The 20,679-nt window shown below is 46.5% G+C and overlaps 1 protein-coding gene across 4 annotated transcripts in view; it reads right to left on the reverse strand.

The window, feature by feature from the left end:
• Positions 1-20,161, reverse strand: part of MARCHF7 (membrane associated ring-CH-type finger 7) — a 45,228-nt gene extending 25,067 nt beyond the window's left edge. For 3 of the 4 annotated variants that reach the window (XM_077447611.1, XM_077447610.1, XM_077447607.1), the window contains exon 1: positions 20,001-20,161. The gene's annotated coding sequence lies outside the window, so the exon portion shown is untranslated. Of the gene's footprint in view, positions 1-4,979; positions 5,133-20,000 lie in introns of those variants that run through there. The other variant, XM_077447608.1, reaches the window with a different exon arrangement.
• Positions 20,162-20,679: the final 518 nt, after the last annotated feature.

The raw sequence follows: 20,679 nt of genomic DNA on the forward strand, positions 1-20,679 counted from the left end.
AAAATAAAAATAAATAAAAAAAAGGGGGGGGGGGGGGGAGGAGAAGAGGAGGAGGAGGAGAAGGGAAAAAAAAAAAAAAAAAAAAAAAAAAAAAAAAAAAACGCCCCACACCCCCCAAAACAAACATTTTTTTACAGAAGGTAAAATGACAAGAATTTACTTTCATCTGAATTTCAGGCTGTTGACCGTGTTTAAGACGTTGCCTAGTCCACAGACAATTTTATAAAGGGTCATCCTGTATGAAGAAAGCCCCACTCACTGCAGACACCATCCCTGGTGTAAACAGGTTTTCCAGTGTATCTTCTTCACATCATAATGTTGCATTGCCCTAAAATTCTAAATGGCCATCAATGAACGCCAACACATGTTAAAGAGGAAGTAACCCCTGATGAGTTTACTTCCTCTGATTCCCTGCAAAGGTAAAGCATAATGGACTACTATGCATTGCATAGTAACCCATTATGTGTCACTTACCTGACACCGGAGCCAGCGAAGTCACCGCTGTCCCCTGTAGTTTCCGAGTGTCCATCTTCTTGGTGGGTCTCGCTGCTCCGGTGCTGTGATTCGCCACGATCTGTGGCTTACCCAGTGTGCCGCTTTCTACGGTGCATGCGCCGTAGACAGCGGCGGCTGTCTTCAGGTAAATATCTCCTAAACCGTATAGGTTTAGGAGATATTTCTTGGACCTACAGGCAAGCCTTCCCTGTAGGTAAAAGTGGTTTGTAAGGGTTTATAACCACTTTAACACGACTAAAAACGAATGGTAGTGTACATGCAATTTAGCGCAAGTCTGAATTTTCCCTCAAATTTGGTGCAATACATAAAAAGGGATAAACACCACAAGAGTGGCTCAGTAGCTTTACTGAATTCCCCAAATAGGTGTAAGGCCTGGGGGTATTAAACATGTTCGCAAAACTGCAGGTCTGACATACTTGTGGCACATTTTTTTATTTTTTTTATTTATTTATTTTTATTTAAAAAGTGAAATGTATACACGCGCTATACTTGGACAGATTATATAGGACACCAGTTCAAAAAGGAAGTTAGTGAGAAGGCCTGTGTGAGTTTCAGGTTGCTCTGCAGAGACATTGCATCAGTCTTTTGTAGACTCATGTGAGCCTGACACCAAACAGCACACCTCAAAACTCATTATAAAGTTAATAATAATAATAATATTCTGGCATTTTAGGGATATTTGCTTTTATAGCCAAACAATGGTCCATACTGTGAGCCCGCAACATTTTTCCACTTAAAGAGGAACTGCAGTCTGCTCACACAATTTGTAATAAAAAACATCTTTGCCATTCTGAAGCTTCCCTCCAACATCCAAAAATGTGCTGCAGAAATCTCCCTCCACAAAGTCTGGCTACAACCATTTTATCCATTTGCAGCTGAAGCTGCTGCCTGTTCCCTTCCTGGATTTACACAGACACAGCTGCAGCTCTCATGGGCCCTCTTAGGACTCATCCCCTCTCCTGGCAAACTCACAAGAGAGCTGTGCATTATGTCATAAGTCTAGGCCAGTGAAGGCGAACCTTGGCACCCCAGATGTTCCAACACATCTGGGGTGCCGAGGTTTGCCAATGAGAAGAAACAGGAGGTGGGCTGTATAAGGCATTTACTGGCAAAAAAAAATAAATCAGCCGATTCTACACATGCTATGGGCCTTGTTTACAGTCACCATTACTGGCCTGCTTTGAGCCAATTACCCAACATGCCACCATCCCCGTTCTACAACCTCAGTATGCCCATCACATCTTGTAGAACCTCTAGCCACTGCAAGGGCAACTACAGTGCCCCCCCCCTCCCCATTTACCCTTCCGGCATAAAATAGAAGGCATGTCATTCTGAAGTGGAAATCACCCGTGGTGTTAGACTATTGGAGATCCTTCATAAAGAAAAGAATCATCCCGATATACAAAATCTCAGAGCTGCTGTAAGAAATTCAATAAAGTGTCAGACCCCTGGGTTGATTCAACACTAATGACTCCTATCATAATGTAGTGTTTTTTCCTAGGTTTCCATTTTAGGTCTCGGGTCATAGCATTGTCCAACTGCTGTCTGGACCCGTTGGGATGACCCCGACTTAAGCCATGCCTTTGAGCAATTCCTTGCCATGCAGGGCTTTCTAATATACCCACCTGGTGTACTTTGCCATGCCTACCATGAGTGAGAAGTTGTTTGCTGTTCTTTGAGCAAAAGTTGATTTTACTGTAATGCTTCTGTTACGTGCCCTTTAGCCTGGGAATGGGCCCCGATTTGCGAGTACCTACTTTTTCAGATCTTGAAGGGGGGGGTTCACTGCTCAGTGTACATTTTTCAACACAGTCCCAACATTTCCTAGCACCATAAGCAGTCCTTACACTAGTTTCTTCAAATATCCACAAGTGAAAGAATGTTCCCTGGTGTAAAATATGAACAAAATGTCAGTCCAAGACGCGGTTATTCCTCCTTGTTCCAAGAACAGAGATGTGATCTGCATCAAATGCAGTCGCCCTTCCTGTAACATGCATGTGCCACTGCTGTCTGCACAAGTCAGACAAGGGGAGTGGTTAGAGATGGAGATAAGGGCATAAGTGATTTACATATCACAAAAAGTTTAAAAGTGTAAATTTCAGTAACATGGTCATTTAGCACACCGGACCACCACATTTTGAAAAGTGCATTTAAAGCCCAATAATGTAGCTCATAATGGTAAAAGATTTAGTTAAATCAAAACCCCAAAACACATTCTTCCACTCACTATACACCACTGCAGCCATTGTATTTTGACAGCGGACCCGGTTGACTGTCAAAATATTCAAACCGTAGCTGAATCAGATTTGATGCAATTGCTATTCAACCGACACCAATTTTTAAGAATGAAGGATGTGGGGAAGGAGCCAACAAATAGGGCCACCATCTAAGAAAAGTTCCATCTGGTTCATCAGGGGCTGGCTGAAATTACACAGGATTTATATAGTGCCAACCGTTAATGCAGCTCTTTACAACTTGAGGGTAGACAGTACAAGATACAATACACTAGGAATCAGAGGGCCCTGCTCCTTTAGAGCTTATAATCTAAGGGGTCAGGTCAAGAGATACAAGAGGTAAATAGCTGTGGGGGATGTGCTGGTGAAGATACATGTACAGTTAGGTGGGGGCCAGAGATGAATTTTCAGGGATAGTCTGAAAGTGGACGAAGTAGGAAGTTGAACAGATCGGGGTAGAGCATTCCAGAGGATGGGCGTGGCTCTGGAGAAGTCCTGAAGGCGAGCATGGGGGGAGGTTGCAAGGGAGTTAGAGAGCAGTGAAAATGATTAGGTTGGCATTTTGAGACCATGTTATTGATGTAGGTGGGAGGCCAGGTTGTGTGGCTTTGCAAGTTGCTGATATCTTGAATTGAATTTGTTGGTTGAGCATCAGCGAATGGAGGGATTGGCAAAGGGGTATAGCAGACACTGAGCTGTTTGCAAGGTGGACGAGCCTGGCAGCAGCGTTCATGATTGACTGGAATGGGATAGCCCATTTTAGAGGCAAGCCAGTAAGGGAGTGGCAGTAGTCAAGGCGAGAGAAGACCAGGGTGTGGATTAGAAGCTTTGCGGTGACATTGGTCAAGAAGGAGCTTATCTTGGAGAGGTTGAAGGTTGAGGCAGCAAATTTTGGGTGGCGATAGGATGTGGGGCCAAAAGGTTAGTTCAGAATTACACCTAGGACCTTGGCATGGGGGGAAAGTTGATAGTTGAGGTGTTAATATTGACAGAAATCAGGGAGGTGGCACAAGAGAGGAAATATGAGCTCCGTTTTGGATAGTTTGAGTGAACTTGAGAGATGAGTCAGGAGTGAGCATGCACAAGTGCCCCCATAGAAAGCAGCTTGCCATGAGGACCCCCCCCCCCCCAGAAGGAGAGCATCGGGGCTGCTCTGCTAAACCATTGCACAGAGCAGGCAAGCATAATAATAGGTTTTAGTAAAAAGAAAGCCTCCCACGGGTCTCAAACTGGCAGCCCTCCAGCTGTTCCAAAACTACAAGTCCCATCATGCTTGTAACACTCAACCTTGCAATGCCTCACAAAACTTGTAGTTCTGCAACAGCTTGAAACCCCTGCTTCAAAAACACACTTTAACAAGGATCTCTAAACGACGGCCCTCCAGCTGTTGCAGAACTACACATCCCATGAGGCACTGTGAAACTGACAGACATGATGGGAATTGTATTTCCTGAACTGGAGGGCCATAGTTTGGAATCCCCTGCTTTAAGGACTGGTAAGCTGCACTACGTTTGTTCTGTTTAGTTATATACTTTGAGATGGCGGTGCAGTTGGGTTGCATGAAATAGGGAAGTGAAGGGTTAACGCCCGAGTGACAGGTACCTGCGATGGTCATTATTCATGGAGGATTATCCATAATCAAGAACACTACATATGCTGTTCAAAATCAGCAACAGCTGACACCCCAGGTGCTGACCAAGATGGAAGATTGTGGCAGAGCCAGGCACGCAGTGATCAGAAGAAAACCCTCCCAACTACCATCATCAGTAAGAAACGGAGAAAAAGCAGACCTGACCGGTTGCTGTGGACAAATGCGCTGTCATTTCATTGCCATGGGATACCAGCAGAAGCATATTACTCTTGAAGGCAAGGCTAGTCAGCCAATAAGTGCACTGAAATCAGCAAGTCAGACATACATTAGCAGAACAATTTCTATAAATGGCAGCAGTAAGACACGACTGCTTCTGCTTAAATGCAGAATTTCCTGTTCAGGCACTAAGTGACGAGCAGCCTTTTACACAGCCACGTAACATCGCAACATTAATGTGACAGTTTACTAACCAGTCACTTCGCAATTAGGTCATGAAGCATGAGCAGTACAGCTAGGCAGAGAAAACCACCCTAAAAACTCAAAGGTGATTTAGTTCTTGAAATGCAAATCCTAAAAAAAAAAAAAAAAAAAAAAAAAAACATTCCACCCCATCAGAGGCAGAAAAGTTTAGGAATTACCAGTAGAGAGTCCTAGATCGGCCGTCTTCTGCCGGAGAAGGGTGCAGGATTCCCAGGAATGGGGCGGCGAGTTAAATATAAACAGCCTGACAGAGCGAGCAAGCGCACAGCTTTCCTCTCCAGGCTAGGGAACGGCTTTCTCCCCTTTGGACATTTGATCCCTCGCACCAGAAGGAAAAACAAACAGCTCTCTCTCTAAGCAAGCAGACACAGGCCCGGCAGAGCAGGGGACCCAAATCCTGCTAAGCCCGGAGTGCATTCACAATGCTCAGGAAGCCTCTTCTCACATAATATTAAAGTTTATTAGAAGGGGGAAGGGCAGATATATAGATTTACATACACAAGTTTTTCTACAGAGAAATATGCAATTCTAGGTCTAAACTACAGAAGGATTCAAGAGCACAAAATTAACTCCCATTTGCCAAAATTAGGAATTAAAAAAAAAAAAAAAAAAAAAAAAAAAAAGTCAGCATGAAGTTTAACCACTTCAATACCTTCCCGCCCAAGCCAATTTTCAGCGCGGTCACAGTCTGAATGACAATTGCGCCATCATGCTACACCATACCCAATTTTTTTTGTAATTTTCTTCCCACAAATAGAGCTTTTTGGTATTTGATCACCTCTGTGGTTTGTATTTTTTGCACAACAAATAAAAGACCGAAAATTTTGGAAAAAAATAAATAAAAACACACACACAAAATTGTAAATAAGGTTTTCTTCTTCAATGACAGGCAATAATATGGCTGCACTGATGGGCACCGATAGGTACTGATGGTTATAGTGTTCTATAAAATGGTGCCAGTCAGTGCCCATTTGTGAGCACAGATTGGGCATTATTTGGATGGCCATGGGTTATATACCTGGCTATCCACATGCTGCCCCCTCCCCTGGTGGTCCTGGCAGCTCTCCTGGTGGTCTAGTGTGGGCATCAGGGGGGGGCTGTGTGCCTGTCAGGAGAGCCGGGATCGGCTCGGCTCTCACATCTGTCAGGTGCAAGTGAGGAATAGCCCATCAACGGCTTTTCCTGTTGACATTGTGATCACTCGTGATTGAACACAGCTGATCACATGGTAAAGAACCTCCGTTGGAGGCTCTTTTCCATGATCGATGTGTCAGTCTGACACCGATCGCCACGATGCGCACCCCCCACAGCGCCCAGTCAGGATAACAACCACTGCCTGGCCGTCATTTTGCTATAGGCTGGGCAGGAAGTGGTTAAAGTGTTCCAGCCTGGAAAGAAAACTTTTAATATAAGGACAACTACCTGTCCAGTGAGCCTGCAATGCTGGCACCCCAAGCCGTTCCATCCATTGGCTCTGGGGGCGTCTTCACTAAGGGAAACAGGTCGTTTCCTACTGCTCATGCGCCAGTCATGCTGCGCTTTCTGAATGTTCTCGCTGTCTTCTAGGGGCCCCCCCCGTGTTGCCCAGAAGGTGGGGGGGGGGGGGGTCACAGGTTAGAGGGAGACATACGAATGCTGCAATCTTACCCAGAAGTAGGAGTGGGTACCTAGTTTTAATGGGGGGGGGGGGGAGCAAATAAGCAGAGCTTCCCTTTTGGGAAAAGCTGGTCATATGACTTTTCATTCAGCCCAGTATCCACCAGGATATAGTATTCCGATAGCGGTGGGTCCCACGGTCATGGTACACTGATCAAGAAAAATCCTCCTAGGTTCCAGCGACAGAAGTCAAATGATTGACCACCACACTGATCAAAGTTTGCCTGTCTCTGCTGAACAGCGATCTGTACACTGCCAGCTTTGAGCAATTTATACCAGTACAACATTAAAGTGAACCTGTGGCCAGAATCATTCATTGCCCTCTATAGAGCAGCAAACGTCAGTGGACGTGTCCGTTTACACCCAACATCTGTTTCGATACCCATCTGATGGGGGGGGGGGGGGGCTATAAGATACCCGACAGGTATCCCGTTTCCACTTCAGAGCTGCGACCCCCCCGACATCACCACAGGGCTCCCTCCTCCTGTCACAGGAGAGAGCGGAGTGGGTCCTCGTGCAGTAGGGTTCCCAGCATAAAGCCACACGGCTACACTTCCAGGTTCCCTTACCTGCAATGGTGGCAGCAGCACCTGACAGATGAGGGAAAACATTAGTTGTGGTGCAGACATCGCTGGACTCCAGGACAGCCAAGTGTTCTATTAAAAGCCAGCAGGTACATTATATGCAGCTGCTGGCTTTAAATTTTTTTGGGCGGACCTCCACTTTAAGAGAATAGAAAAGAAGTTCCAGGTGCCGATAACTAGATTGCCCCAATGGTGTGGTGTAACCACAGCTAAACCGTGCTGCTGTCCAGGGGAATGGGATCAAAATGCTAAAGAACGTGAGATAAAAGTAGCCGACAGCGCTCAGAAGATGGGCTGAACAGTGAATGGTGGTTGCAATAAACTAGGATGTACTGTAAAAATTAGCTTGCTGGCAATTTATTCAAAATGAAGGTTGAAAACTACACGATTCATAGATTGTAAGGTTGCAACATTACCATGCTGGCTTGGACACTGATGGCTTGCTGTGACAGACTAAAAATGCTGTGAAGGAAGCGGCCATAGTTGCCGCAATAAGAAGCAGTGGGATCAGTGTCAGACCTGCCGGCATTTATGGAGGAGTCACCAGAGCTGGACACAGAACCACAATGCTCAAAAGAGTGCAGCCGCAGGACTTGACAGTACATGTGTGTGAAACCAGTAGTCACGGCAACAGGGAAGCATGTGTCCAACACCGGCTGCTTCCTAGACACTAGTCCTGCCTTCCTCCACTTTTCCCTTTGGGCACTGTGCACCATCCATGCTGGCACAGATCCCCCTGGAGTCGGTTTTATATTGTGCAAACTATGGTCAGCATCCTTCCTGGGATTTTTACAGTCCATCACAGCAATCCATTAGTGCCCAAGCCAGTGTGGTAATGTTGCAACCTTAAAGTCTATAAATCATGTACCTTTTTAAACCATTTTGATTAAATTGCCAGCAAGCTAATTTTAGAGTATCTGGTTTATTGCAATCACCATTCACGGTTTCTCAGTCCAGCTTCTGAGCACCGTCAGCTACTTTTAACATTTTTCTACTTTCCTACTCTCTGCAATGGTGTTGGTGTGGTCCAGAATCTCTTCTGGGGTCCCTCACTTGCATTCTTGGATCTTCTTCTGTGTGCTATGGGGGGCACACTCCCAAGCTGAGCCCTCTAGTCCATAGATTAACACAGCTTGACTTGGCCCCATCCCCTCACAGGATTTAAAGTGGTTGTAAACCCTACCCCACAACTTTGTCCCACGTAAATCAGCATAAAAAACCCTAATGAGCACTGCTTGTAGATATCTCCTTACAAGCTTAGTATTGTTGTAATCCTTGTTCTGTAGAATGAAGTCACTGAGCATGCCCAGATCTCCTCTGATTTAAGGCACACTATGTCTTATCGATCTGTTATTAGGACTTCCTACGGCACAACACTGAACTCTGCTAATCACTCAGAGCTTCCTCCTACACACCATGTGACCTCACATACAGTCTAAACTTGGCCATTACTGCAGACAAAGGCAAACATTAGACATGGGCACAAGTAAATACTATGAAACAAACAAGTAAGCTACGAACAGGGAAGCAGGGTTGCCATAGAAACATTGGAGAAGGAGGCTTGATTAACAGTAAAGGAAGTGCTCAATGTAAGGGCAGAAATACACTCCAATGTGAACTCAGAAAACAATACTCAAGATGGCGCTGCCTAACCCCTGGAAACAAGTTTTTAAAGTTTCTTTAAACAGTAAGTAATATGCCATTTGGGCTGGATTAGTGGCTATAGTCTGATAATTACTTATTATAATGGACTAAATGAAAAGCATCAAAGCGGGAGAGTGTACTTCCTCTTTAAACCGACAATAACTGAAGCCAATGGCTCCCACCACTGCCTGTATGGGGAGAACACAGATCAGCACTGGGGGTAGGTATATAGAGAGGTGGGGGTGGTGTAGACAGTCAACTAACATTTTCTCACCTTAAGTGGTTGTAAAGGCAGATTTTTTCTAATCTTAATGCATCAAGATTAAAAGCCTTCTGTGTGCAGCAGCCCCCCTAATACTTACCTGAGGGCCATCTAGATCCAGCAATGGTGCACAAGAGACTGAATGGACATGGAAAGCTGCGGCTCAGGTGCCCCATAGCAATCTGTGGGAGCGATGAACAGAGAGGGAGCAGAGAAGAGGATCAAGACTGCCCTGTGCAAATCCACTGCAACAGAGCAGGCAAGTATAACAGGTTTGTTATTTAAACAGGGGAAGAAAAAAAAAAAAAAAATAAAAAATAAAACACTGAGATTTTAAAACAAATGTTCATAACAAAGGCACGTTGCTTCTTTACTTTTGGGCCAAGCAGAAAATTAAAGAGCAAACAGCAGGTGCTTGAAAGTTGCGAGTAACTGGCCAAGGACTTCACACCATATGTGGGGCTGGATTTTTTTCAATGCAGGCCCCAGTTTCAGCTGGATTTTTAAAAAGGAGTCCTATGCGTATTGTTCAGTAGTTCAGGTGTGATTTCAAGTAAAAAATTCACACCTGAACAGAACTAAAAAAAAAAAACAAAAAAAACACACCACCATGGTTGGCATGCAGATATTTGCACCAGCTCCATAGAGAAGGCCAATGTTCTTGTATCGAGTGAATTGGATGGGGTTCAACACTCATCCAATTCACATATGTGAACACAGCCTTAGAGTCACTGTTGTGATACTTGGAAAGCAGCATATTAGCAGCCACCAAATAGGCAGAATCTGCACAAAACCTAAAGTATTTGGAAACCCTCACCTTGTAAAACAACCCAAGGCAAAATAGAAAAAAAGAGGCAAAACATGCTGTTCTCAGCTACATAAAGGAGGTTAAGAGCTAGAGAAGCAGCACACTGGTCTTCCCAGTGAATAGCTCTGCAGAGGGGGCATGTTAGCACCAGCCTGATCATTGGGAGCTAGAAAACTGACCAAGCTGTGCCTAGTGTTGTCAGTTTTTAATAGGAAAGCAGAGCGACTGGTAGAACGTTAGGAATGTCATGCAGAGGAAGCAACAAACATGATACTTTTTCATACAAGGTACAGCAGGCACGTGAGGAATATGAAATGTTGGGTTTTCATGTTCTTTACCTTAACACATTTAGGGCCAATGATTGCTTTTGGCTTTTCCAGGAACCGGTTGCTTCACACCACATGCCATGTGAATGCATGTTTGTGTATTATATGGAATACAGTGTGAAAGGGCCCTCAGATGGTATGTACTCTTGTGACATAAGGGTGGGGGGTAGAAAAACCCTTCTTGTTCACCCAGCACTCCCCCAGTGTCAGGTGAACAGAGGACTCCTTGAGATTCTGATCACTGTCAACAGATCAGATACCATGACAGTGTCAGGTCAACTTAACCCATAAGATCCTGATAAAGAAGCCAAGTATTACATACTGACATTAAAGAAGATTTATTTTAACCAACCAGCCCCCACCCTCCCTCCATGCCAAGATAGACCACCACTCACCAACCCCCCCTACTTTTCCTACATTTTTTCAGCTCAAAAACATTGATTATCGATTTTGTGCCAATTAAATGGCTGAAAAGCAAATGGTCCAATAGATGGAATTTCAGCAGCTTCTCCATATAGTGTATGGCCAGCACAAGTCTAATATTTAGCCCGACAGGTAAACAAACACCAGTGGAAGCCATCCTGTCATGGGGCAGCAAGTAGGCAAAGTGGTGGAGGAGTTGTAAGTCAGGTTAGCAGACTAGGGAGGGGGGGTCCAACGTGCATATATATTATACATTTTTTTTTTTTTTTAACAAACCTGAATGTCCCTAAAAAGGAAAGTTCACTTTTACAGGAAATATGTAAGGCAAACTTACACTGGACCCTACCCCCCTATACCAGAGTCTGGAAACTGCCTGCTAGGAGACATCGGGTCACCGATTTAATCTCCAAAAAATAAAAAGCGTACAGGAGGCATTCTAATTGGATGGCACCAGACAAAACCCACCTAGCCCATCCTGTCAGTGCTGGTGAAGATAGAACATTGCAACCCGTTGCCTCCTGGCAGGTCAGTGCCAGCTTACAGTGCAGTGGGACCGGAGGGGTTCCAGTGGTTGTAAACCCTCCCATATACCCAGTGAAGTGACTGGCCTAGGGCAATAGATAGATGAAAAATCCTTCTACATAAGTTATGCCTGTCCATTTTCAGTCTTTTCTCTACATCTGTTCAAAGTGCTGAATTATAAATCTTGTCCGAGTTCAGAAAGGGGGCAGGGAGCCGACGTTACACTCAGAGAGCTGATTGGAGGGAAGACACAACCCCCATCCCCCTCCACACACCAGAGATGAGAGCTGAGGCTGTCAATCAGCTGAAGATCCCTCTCCTGTCACCATTTTTCTCTTGGAGTCAGGAAAACTTGTCAGGAGCAACTTATGCTGATAGTAAATGGTGTCACTTCTGTCTGCTGCTTCATTCCTCTAAAACTGGTGCACTCAGAATTTGCTGCAGCTGTGCATGGCAGCCAATCAGCTTCTAACGTCAGCTTATTCAATTTTTGCACTCTCCAGTTGGAGTAAATCTCCCCCTTAGTATGAGGGGAGAAGCACCCACAATGCCACATCATTTTCTCCCCCTTAGTACTCACTATAGAGGTATAGGCTTTGTTTATATGTCATGTCTGATGTTTACAGCCATTTTACTACATTGTGACTATTCAGTTTAGGGGGAATAACCCAAAACCAAAAAACAAAGCATCAGCTAAGGGGCAGAACATAAACATAAGATACGAGGGGGAAGGAGTCGGTCAATTTATGAAGCCAGTCAGTCATACATGAGGATTAGGCCATATGACCTGACTCAGTATGAGCAACCTGATCTTTAACACATTTGGTTACAGTCCAGCCATATGCAGCAGGATTGTCAACAGTGATGCAACCAAAACAAGCACTGCTAGAGGTAATCAGGGTGTGAGGCTGACGACTAAAGACAACAGTTATCACTCCCAGTCAGTCATTTTCTAAACACAAAATGGGTCTGAAAAAAAAAAAATAATAAAAAAAAAAAAAGTTGTGCCCATCCATTCCTCCCTTAAAGGGGTTGTAAAGGTAAATGTTCTCACCTTAATGCATTAAGGTGAAAAAAAAAAAAACATCTCACACGGTCGGCGCTCCCCAGTCCCCGTTTTACTTACCTGACCCCTCGAAAATCCCACACTCGCCCCCGCCATCCTCTTCGTTGCTGATTGGCTGGATTGAAAGCAGCGCAGCCATTGGCTGGCGCTGCTGTCAATCACATCCAATGACGCAGCGTGCCGGGGGGCCGTGTGATACAGCCAATCGGCTATATCACGGGAGCGCGCCCGCAGGTGCTTCTCACCAAGTGAGGGAGCTCGCATTAACGTGAGAAGTACCTGCGGGAGGAAGCAGAGACAGCCGCTGAGGGACCCCAGAAGAGCAGGTTCAGGGCCACGCTGCAAAACGAGCTGCACAGGGGAGGCAAGTATAACATGTTTGTTATATAAAAAAAAAAAAAAAAAAAAAAAAAAAAAAAAAAAAAAATTAAAAATAAATTTGCTTTACACACACACACAATTTTTGGTATTTATATCCATATAATATGGAGGCCAAACCTAAACACTATCAATTTGAATGAAATCAGGCCACCCCCTTGCACTACATAGTTGAAGTCAAACAAATCAAACAAAAGTTGTATAGTGTATCCAGCTTTAGTAGATTTTTACTTACCAGGTGAAGTCAATTATACTCAGTTTCCCATACATGTGCCATGCCAATGCTATTGCCTCCTGCAGGGACTGCTAATCCAGGGCCGTTTGTAAACTTTGCCAGCCTCCTTCACCCGCATGGGTCCCACTTCATATCTCTTCAGAATCCTCAGGCCCTTGTCACACAGGCTTGTCAGTGTATGGATTCTGCTTTGCTCAGCAGAGATCGATCCACTGACAGTATTGTGAGAGCCCCACTCTCCTCTATGGAGATCAGAGGAAAAACAGACCACCTGTCAATTTTCAACCGATCCTCCAGGCGGATGGAAAATAGGGTTTCCATCCATCTGGATTTCACAGACAGGCCTGGATACCAGCGGACATGTCACTGCTGACATCCACCACTCCATAGAGGTGCATGGAGTGTCCGATCCGCCTGAAAAACTGACAGGTGGACCTGATCAGAAAGCCCATGTGAAAGGGGCCTTACAGAACTTCTCTGCTGACAGGCTAGTGCAAATTGTCCACATCACAAAGGCAGTGATGTGGACACCTGGAGGGAGGACCCCTTCAGGAAGTAAAGTGAGAAGGACCGGGGGCTGGATGACCAAGGGATCGGGAAAGTTAAAACTAGATTGAGCATTTGCCAACCCAGCAATCAGAGGGGGATGGGCCACATCCATCCTGGAGTTGAGCTTTAAAACAAAGTGTTTGTTATCCCAACATTTCATATTACATGTGCCTGCTGTACTTGTACGAGAACATCTCCTGTTCTTTGTAATGCTTTGTTTGCATGACATCCCTGGTGTTCCTGCCAGTCCCTCTGCTTTCCTATTAAAAATAATCACACCAAGCAGGAGAGCACACCATGGTCAGTTCTTTAGCTCTCCTCCAAATGAGAAGACTCACCCTGACATTCCCCCCCTGCACAGCCAGTCACTGGGAAGCCCAGTGTGCTACTGCTCCTCCCCCAGTTCTTGTGCAGCCAACTGAGGGAAAGCGATCACAAAAAACACCATTAATCCCTTGTTAAGGCCCCTTTCACACATGCTGATGGTATGTCCGTATTTCATCCATCCGTTTGCGGATGAAATACGGACATCCATTCATCCCTATGGGATAGCGGGTGTCTGCGGATGAGCATCTGCAGACACCCGCTATTGTCCGCCTCCGCAAATGTCCGATTCTGCAGACGGAGGAAAATCCTATTTTTATGTCCGTCTGCAGAGCGGATCGGATGAACACGGACACACGGTCCGTGCGCATCCGATCCCCATAGAGGAGAGCGGAGAGCTGACAGGGCGGTCCCCGCACAGTGTGCGGAGACCGCCCTGTCCGCAGCCGGCTCAGCGGGGACAACGGAGCGATCCCCGCTGAGCGAGCGGATCTTCACGGGGCGGATCTTTACTGATCCGCCCCGTGTGAAAGAGGCCTAAAGCATATTACAATATTAGGAGAGAGAGACCCAAAATTAGACCAATACCACCTTTCAATGCAACAGGAAAATTGCCAGCTATACAAGGAGAATACAAAGACACTGAATTTCAAAAAGAGCCAAACTACAAACCTTTTTAGAAGGCATGAATTGGGATAAAATCCAAGGAACAAAAGAACAGAGGAGAGATGAGTTTGCTTTAAGAGCATATTAAATAAGGGCATTAGCCAATGCATCCTATTGGGTAATAAATGTAAAAAAAAAAAAAAAAAAAAAAAAAAAAAAAAGCAAAGTCCTGGATAGCTTAAAGCGGGATTCCACCCTAAAGTGGAACCTCCGTTGATCGGAACCCCCCCCCCCCCCCCCATCCGGTGTCACAATTGGCACCTTTCAGGGGGGAGGGGGGTGGAGATACCTGTCAAAGACCGGTATTTACACCCACTTCCGGGCATAGACTCCCGTGGGAGTCTACGCCATTTCCTGCCCTGCCGCGCTGTCTGCTGGGACACACACGGGTCCCAGTGACAGCGCAGAGATTTCCTATTGCGCGGCTCGCGCATGCGCAGTAGGGAACCGGGAAGTGAAGCCGATTCGCTTCACTTCCTGATTCCCTCACCTAGAATGGCGGCGGCAGCAGCCGAGGCCCGAGCGGTCGTTCGGCCTCGGCATCGCTGGAACCCGGGACAGGTGAGTGTCCATTTATTAAAAGTCAGCAGCTGTAGTATTTATAGCTGCTGGCTTTTAATTTTTTTTTTTTTGCCGGAATCCCTCTAACTCCAATGTATAAATGCATATAAAAGCAAAGAAGTCCTTCAAAAAAAATACAAGGTTGAGGGATCATCATCAGCATTCAGACATTATAAAGAATGCAACAAGAAATGTAAGGGTGCAATTAGGATGGCTAAGATTGCACAGGGAAGACACATAGCAGAGGCATATGTAAACAGAAAAAATAAAATAAACAGAGGACAGACCATATTAGCCCCACAAAGAATGAGGAAGGACACCTGGTTACAAAGGATGGTGAGATGGCAAAGATATTGAATTTATTCTTAGTCTTCACAAGGGAATGGGGGGGGGGGGGGGGCTTCAGTAACCAAAACTGCAGTGTTTACCCTCATGACACATCACAGGTAACACTTCCATGGTTAAAAGAGGACAGAATTAAAATTAGACTTGGGAAACTTAACATTAATAAATCACCAGGACCAGATGGCTTGTACCCAAGTGTACTTTGGGAACTCAAGCCAAGTAATTGCCAGACCATTGTTCCTAATTTTTACTGACAGTCTACTGATTGGAATGGTACCAGCCAATTGGAGAAAAGCCAATGTAGCACCAATATTTAAAAAAAAAAAAAAAAAAAGCCTAAAATACATCCCTGAGAATTATTTACCAGTTAGCCTAACATCAATAGTATGCAAGCTCTTGGCAGGGATAAGGGCCTATACGCAATATTTTAGTAACAAGACTGGTATCATTAGCATTAATCAGCATGGATTTGTGAAGAATTGTTCTTGCCAAACCAATCTCTTAACATTCTATGAGGCGAATTGCCATCTAGATAAAGGAAGGCCCATATATGTGGTTATCTGGATTTTGCAAAAACATTTGACACAGTTCCCCATAAAAGTGTACTGTACAAAATAAGGTCTGTTGGCATGGACCATAGGGCGAGTACATGGATTGAAAAGTTCATGAGTTCAGAGGGTGGTGTTAAAGGGGGAGTACTTAGAATGGTCAGGAGTGGGCAGTGGGGTCCCCCAGGGTTCTGTGCCACAAAAGGCAAAGAACCCTGTTCTGTGGAAACCTTGCAAAAAGATCTGGACAAATGAATGGGGTGGGCAACTACATGGCAAATGAGGTTGAATGTAGAAAACGTTAAAATAATGCATTTGGGTGGCAAAAATATGAATGAAATCTAGGATGGAAAAGGACCTGGTGGCCCTAGTAGATAGGCTAAGCAATGGCATGCAATGCAAGGGGGAAAGGGGGATCAACTCCAGAGATAAAACGATAATTCTCCCGCTCTACAAAACTCTGCTCCGGTCACACCTGGAACATGGTGTCCAGTTCTGGGCACCGGTCCTCAGGAAGGATGTACTGGAAATGGAGCGAGTACAAAGGGCAACTAAGCCAATAAAGGTTCTGGAGGATACTCGTTGTGAGGAAAGGTTGCGAGCACTGAACTTCTTCCCTCTGGAGAAGAGACGCTCAAGAGGGGATACAATATCAATTTATACATTTTTGCACTCATTAAAATAAGAAGAGGTTTAACTTTAAACTACGTAGAGGGTTCTTTACTGTAAGAGTGGCAAAGATGTGGAATCAACTCCAGAGATAAAACGATAATTCTCCCACTCTACAAAACTCCGGTCACACCTGGAACATGGTGGATTCCACATCTTTGCCACTTCCATTTTTCCCTTCCACAGGTGGTGGTCCCAGTGGGGAGCATCGATCGTTTTTTTTTTTTGTTTTGTTTTTTAACACATTAGATAAGCACCTGAACGACCACAACATACAGGGATATACAATGCAATACCGACATAATCACACACATAGGTTGGACTTGTCTTCTTTTCAACCTCACCTACTATTAGGAGCCACGGCCAGCACCCTGCAAAGACCAACTTGTCAATATGCAGCCATTCACAGGAGGAGACAGCCAGTCATAGCAAACAGCGGTGACATGAGCTGCCACCAGTCCTATCACAATGACTCATTCTTTAGGAATTTCAGGGCTTCATTCTTTATACCACACTGTGTAGAAAAGTCAATTTCAATACAAACATCTGATGAATCCTTATAAAAAGGACAGAAATGAAGGCCTTTAACCACTGGTGAATTCAGCAATATACCCTCTCCATCAAGTCAGAGCATGCTGGATCTCTGAAGAGAGACCACTGCTTCCACACACAGAAAAGGGGTCCTCCTATGAAGCATGCCGACAAGGAACCCACTTCGGTTGCTGCCGATGGATACAGAAATATGAAATAAGAACTTTGCATCCTTTTGTTTTGACCCACATAGTTTTTAGCAGATTTAAACTATCTAGTGTATCGCATCAGTATAACTACAGTGTAGTGGATCAGTCTAAATCCTAAAAAAAGGGGAAGGCCAAGAGACCGTAGCAGGCGTTGCCATCATTTGACTGCCAGCTCTAGTCAAGTAGTGCCCATCCACCACACAAAGCCATTATTATCTGGACAATAACAGCCCATCAACGCACTAGGAGCAGCGGCACCAACATGGCAAACACCAAAGCAACACAAAACTAGTCAGCTGCATCCCATGAAAGCCAAGAACCTGCCGTTTACATGCGGATGCCGTGTATGTACTTGTTTACAGTAGTGTTGTCTGAACGCGATTAAAAATGGACATTCAGGCTGGGTTCACACTAGTGAAGTGACAGACATTGCAATTGATTCGCACTGCTTGCAGATCACATGAGACGTCTGTGCGATAGGAAATCAGCCATACAAAATCTAAGGCTGAAATCGCATTCACACCAACATGGTGCGGGACCTTTTTGGTTCTCACTGGAAGTGGATTGCATGTGTTCACACCCAAGCAAAGAGGAGTAGATCTCCCCTCTAGCCCCCCCTCCCGCCCCCCCCCCCAAAGCTGGTGGGGGGGGGGGGAAGAGAGGAGCGGATCCCCCTCCCCCCCAAACTGATGGGGGAAAGAGAGGAGCGGATCCCCCTCCCCCCCAAACTGATGGGGGGGGGGGTGAAGAGAGGAGCAGATCCACCCCCCCCTCCCCCCAAACTGATGGGGGGGGGGAAGGAGCGGATCCACCTCCCCCCAAACTGATGGGGGGGGGGAAGGAGCGGATCCACTTCCCCCCAAACTGATGGGGGGGGGGGGGGGGGAAGGAGCGGATCCACTTCCCCCCAAACTGATGGGGGGGGGGGGGAAGGAGCGGATCCACTTCCCCCCCAAACTGATGGGGGGGGGGGGGGGAAGGAGCGGATCCACTTCCCCCCCAAACTGATGGGGGGGGGGAAAGAGGAGCAGATCCACCTCCCCCCAAACTGATGGGGGGCAAAGAGAGGTGCAGATCCACCTCCCCCTCCCCCCAAACTGATGGGGGGGGGGGAAGAGGAGCAGATCCACCTCCCCCAAAACTGATGGGGGAAAGAAGAGGAGCAGATCCACCTCCCCCAAAACTGATGGGGGAAAGAAGAGGAGCAGATCCACCTCCCCCAAAACTGATGGGGGAAAGAAGAGGAGCAGATCCACCTCCCCCAAAACTGATGGGGGAAAGAAGAGGAGCAGATCCACCTCCCCCAAAACTGATGGGGGAAAGAAGAGGAGCAGATCCACCTCCCCCAAAACTGATGGGGGAAAGAAGAGGAGCAGATCCACCTCCCCCAAAACTGATGGGGGAAAGAAGAGGAGCAGATCCACCTCCCCCAAAACTGATGGGGGAAAGAAGAGGAGCAGATCCACCTCCCCCAAAACTGATGGGGGAAAGAAGAGGAGCAGATCCACCTCCCCCAAAACTGATGGGGGAAAGAAGAGGAGCAGATCCACCTCCCCCAAAACTGATGGGGGAAAGAAGAGGAGCAGATCCACCTCCCCCAAAACTGATGGGGGAAAGAAGAGGAGCAGATCCACCTCCCCCAAAACTGATGGGGGAAAGAAGAGGAGCAGATCCACCTCCCCCAAAACTGATGGGGGAAAGAAGAGGAGCAGATCCACCTCCCCCAAAACTGATGGGGGAAAGAAGAGGAGCAGATCCACCTCCCCCAAAACTGATGGGGGAAAGAAGAGGAGCAGATCCACCTCCCCCAAAACTGATGGGGGAAAGAAGAGGAGCAGATCCACCTCCCCCAAAACTGATGGGGGAAAGAAGAGGAGCAGATCCACCTCCCCCAAAACTGATGGGGGAAAGAAGAGGAGCAGATCCACCTCCCCCAAAACTGATGGGGGAAAGAAGAGGAGCAGATCCACCTCCCCCAAAACTGATGGGGGAAAGAAGAGGAGCAGATCCACCTCCCCCAAAACTGATGGGGGAAAGAAGAGGAGCAGATCCACCTCCCCCAAAACTGATGGGGGAAAGAGAGGAGCAGATCCACCTCCCCCTCCCCCAAAACTGATGGGGGAAAGAGAGGAGCAGGAGCAGATCCACCTCCACCTCCCCCCAAACTGATGGGGGAAAGAGAGGAGCAGGAGCAGATCCACCTCCACCTCCCCCCAAACTGATGGGGGAAAGAGAGGAGCAGGAGCAGATCCACCCCCCCCCACCCCCGCTGGTGGGGGAAGAGAGGAGCAGATCCACCCTCGCCAATCAATAGAAGATGGCACTGCCAGCTCTGTGCCAACCCAACCTCCTAGATCCCATTGCTGAACGGGGTATAAGGTGTCAGTCCAAGCAAAAATAAAGTTAATAAAGACTGGGTCATCCTCTACCAATAAAACATTTTATGGAACATGCAATTATTATTGAGAGCAAATTATTGTCATCATTGGGAGTAGGGGCTGTCCACACTAATATATATCTCTCTATCTCAGAGCAGATAGGGTCACAATCCCCCCCCCCCCATAAAGCTGGTGACCACACCCTCCCCCTCCATGTAGACATGGTCTCAGCACTCCAACAAGGACAAAGCAAAGACAAAAGCTTTCCACTGACAGCCAATAGGAGCCCCCCGTCTTCATATAAAGAGGGCCTGTCACCCCCCAGACCCTGTAACACCCGCACAGCGATGGCCGGGGCCCGCACTGTCCCTTAGAACAGCGATCATAGTAAACATGACACAATGGAGGCGGCGGGGAGCCACTCCCTACCATCCCCCGCTCTGCCACCATGACACCCCGCCCAGACCCAGCCGCCGCTTCTCCCCCTCGTCTCACCGTCCGAACTCAGCTTCTCTCGGCCTGCCACAACCCGTAGGAAAAATGGCGTCGTCTTTTTATGTCATACGGGCCCCAGCACGCCGGTCAGCTGACATGGAAACAGCTCCCTCTCTCAACGCCCTTCACACACACCATGTGACCGGGCCTGGACTGGCGGCGTGGCCGCCCGCCGCCATCTTTGTTATGGGCACATGCGGGCTTGGCGTAACAGAGCGCTAAGTGTAGTTCACACCTGCAGTGTCTGATTTTGGAGATTTGTCCCTAAATATGGCTTTGTTTTCCAATACTGATTGGCTTCCCTATACATGTCTTCTGTTTTTAATAAAACATTATCTGCATGTGTTACATTGGCATGTCCGGAGTGCTTGTTTAATTTAAAGTAAAGCTAAAGGCATGTTTTTCCATTTGGGTAGAATAAGAGAGTGTTAAAGAGGAAGAGGCTGACCGGGCCATTTTTTGCAATACGGCACTGCGTCATTTTAACTGACAATTGCGCGGGGTTGTGTGACACTGTACCCAAACAGAATTGACGTCCCTTTTCTCCCCACAATTAGAGCTTTATTTTGGTGGTATTTAATCACCTCTGCAGTTTTTAATTTTTTGCACTATAAACAAAAAAAGCACAACCATTTTGAAAAAAAACAATATTTTTAACTTTGTACTATAATAAATATCC

Source organism: Lithobates pipiens, unplaced genomic scaffold (assembly GCF_037356315.1).
Source record: "Lithobates pipiens isolate NorthernLeopardFrog02 unplaced genomic scaffold, aLitPip1_a1.2 Scaffold_22, whole genome shotgun sequence".
NCBI lineage: Eukaryota > Metazoa > Chordata > Amphibia > Anura > Ranidae > Lithobates > Lithobates pipiens.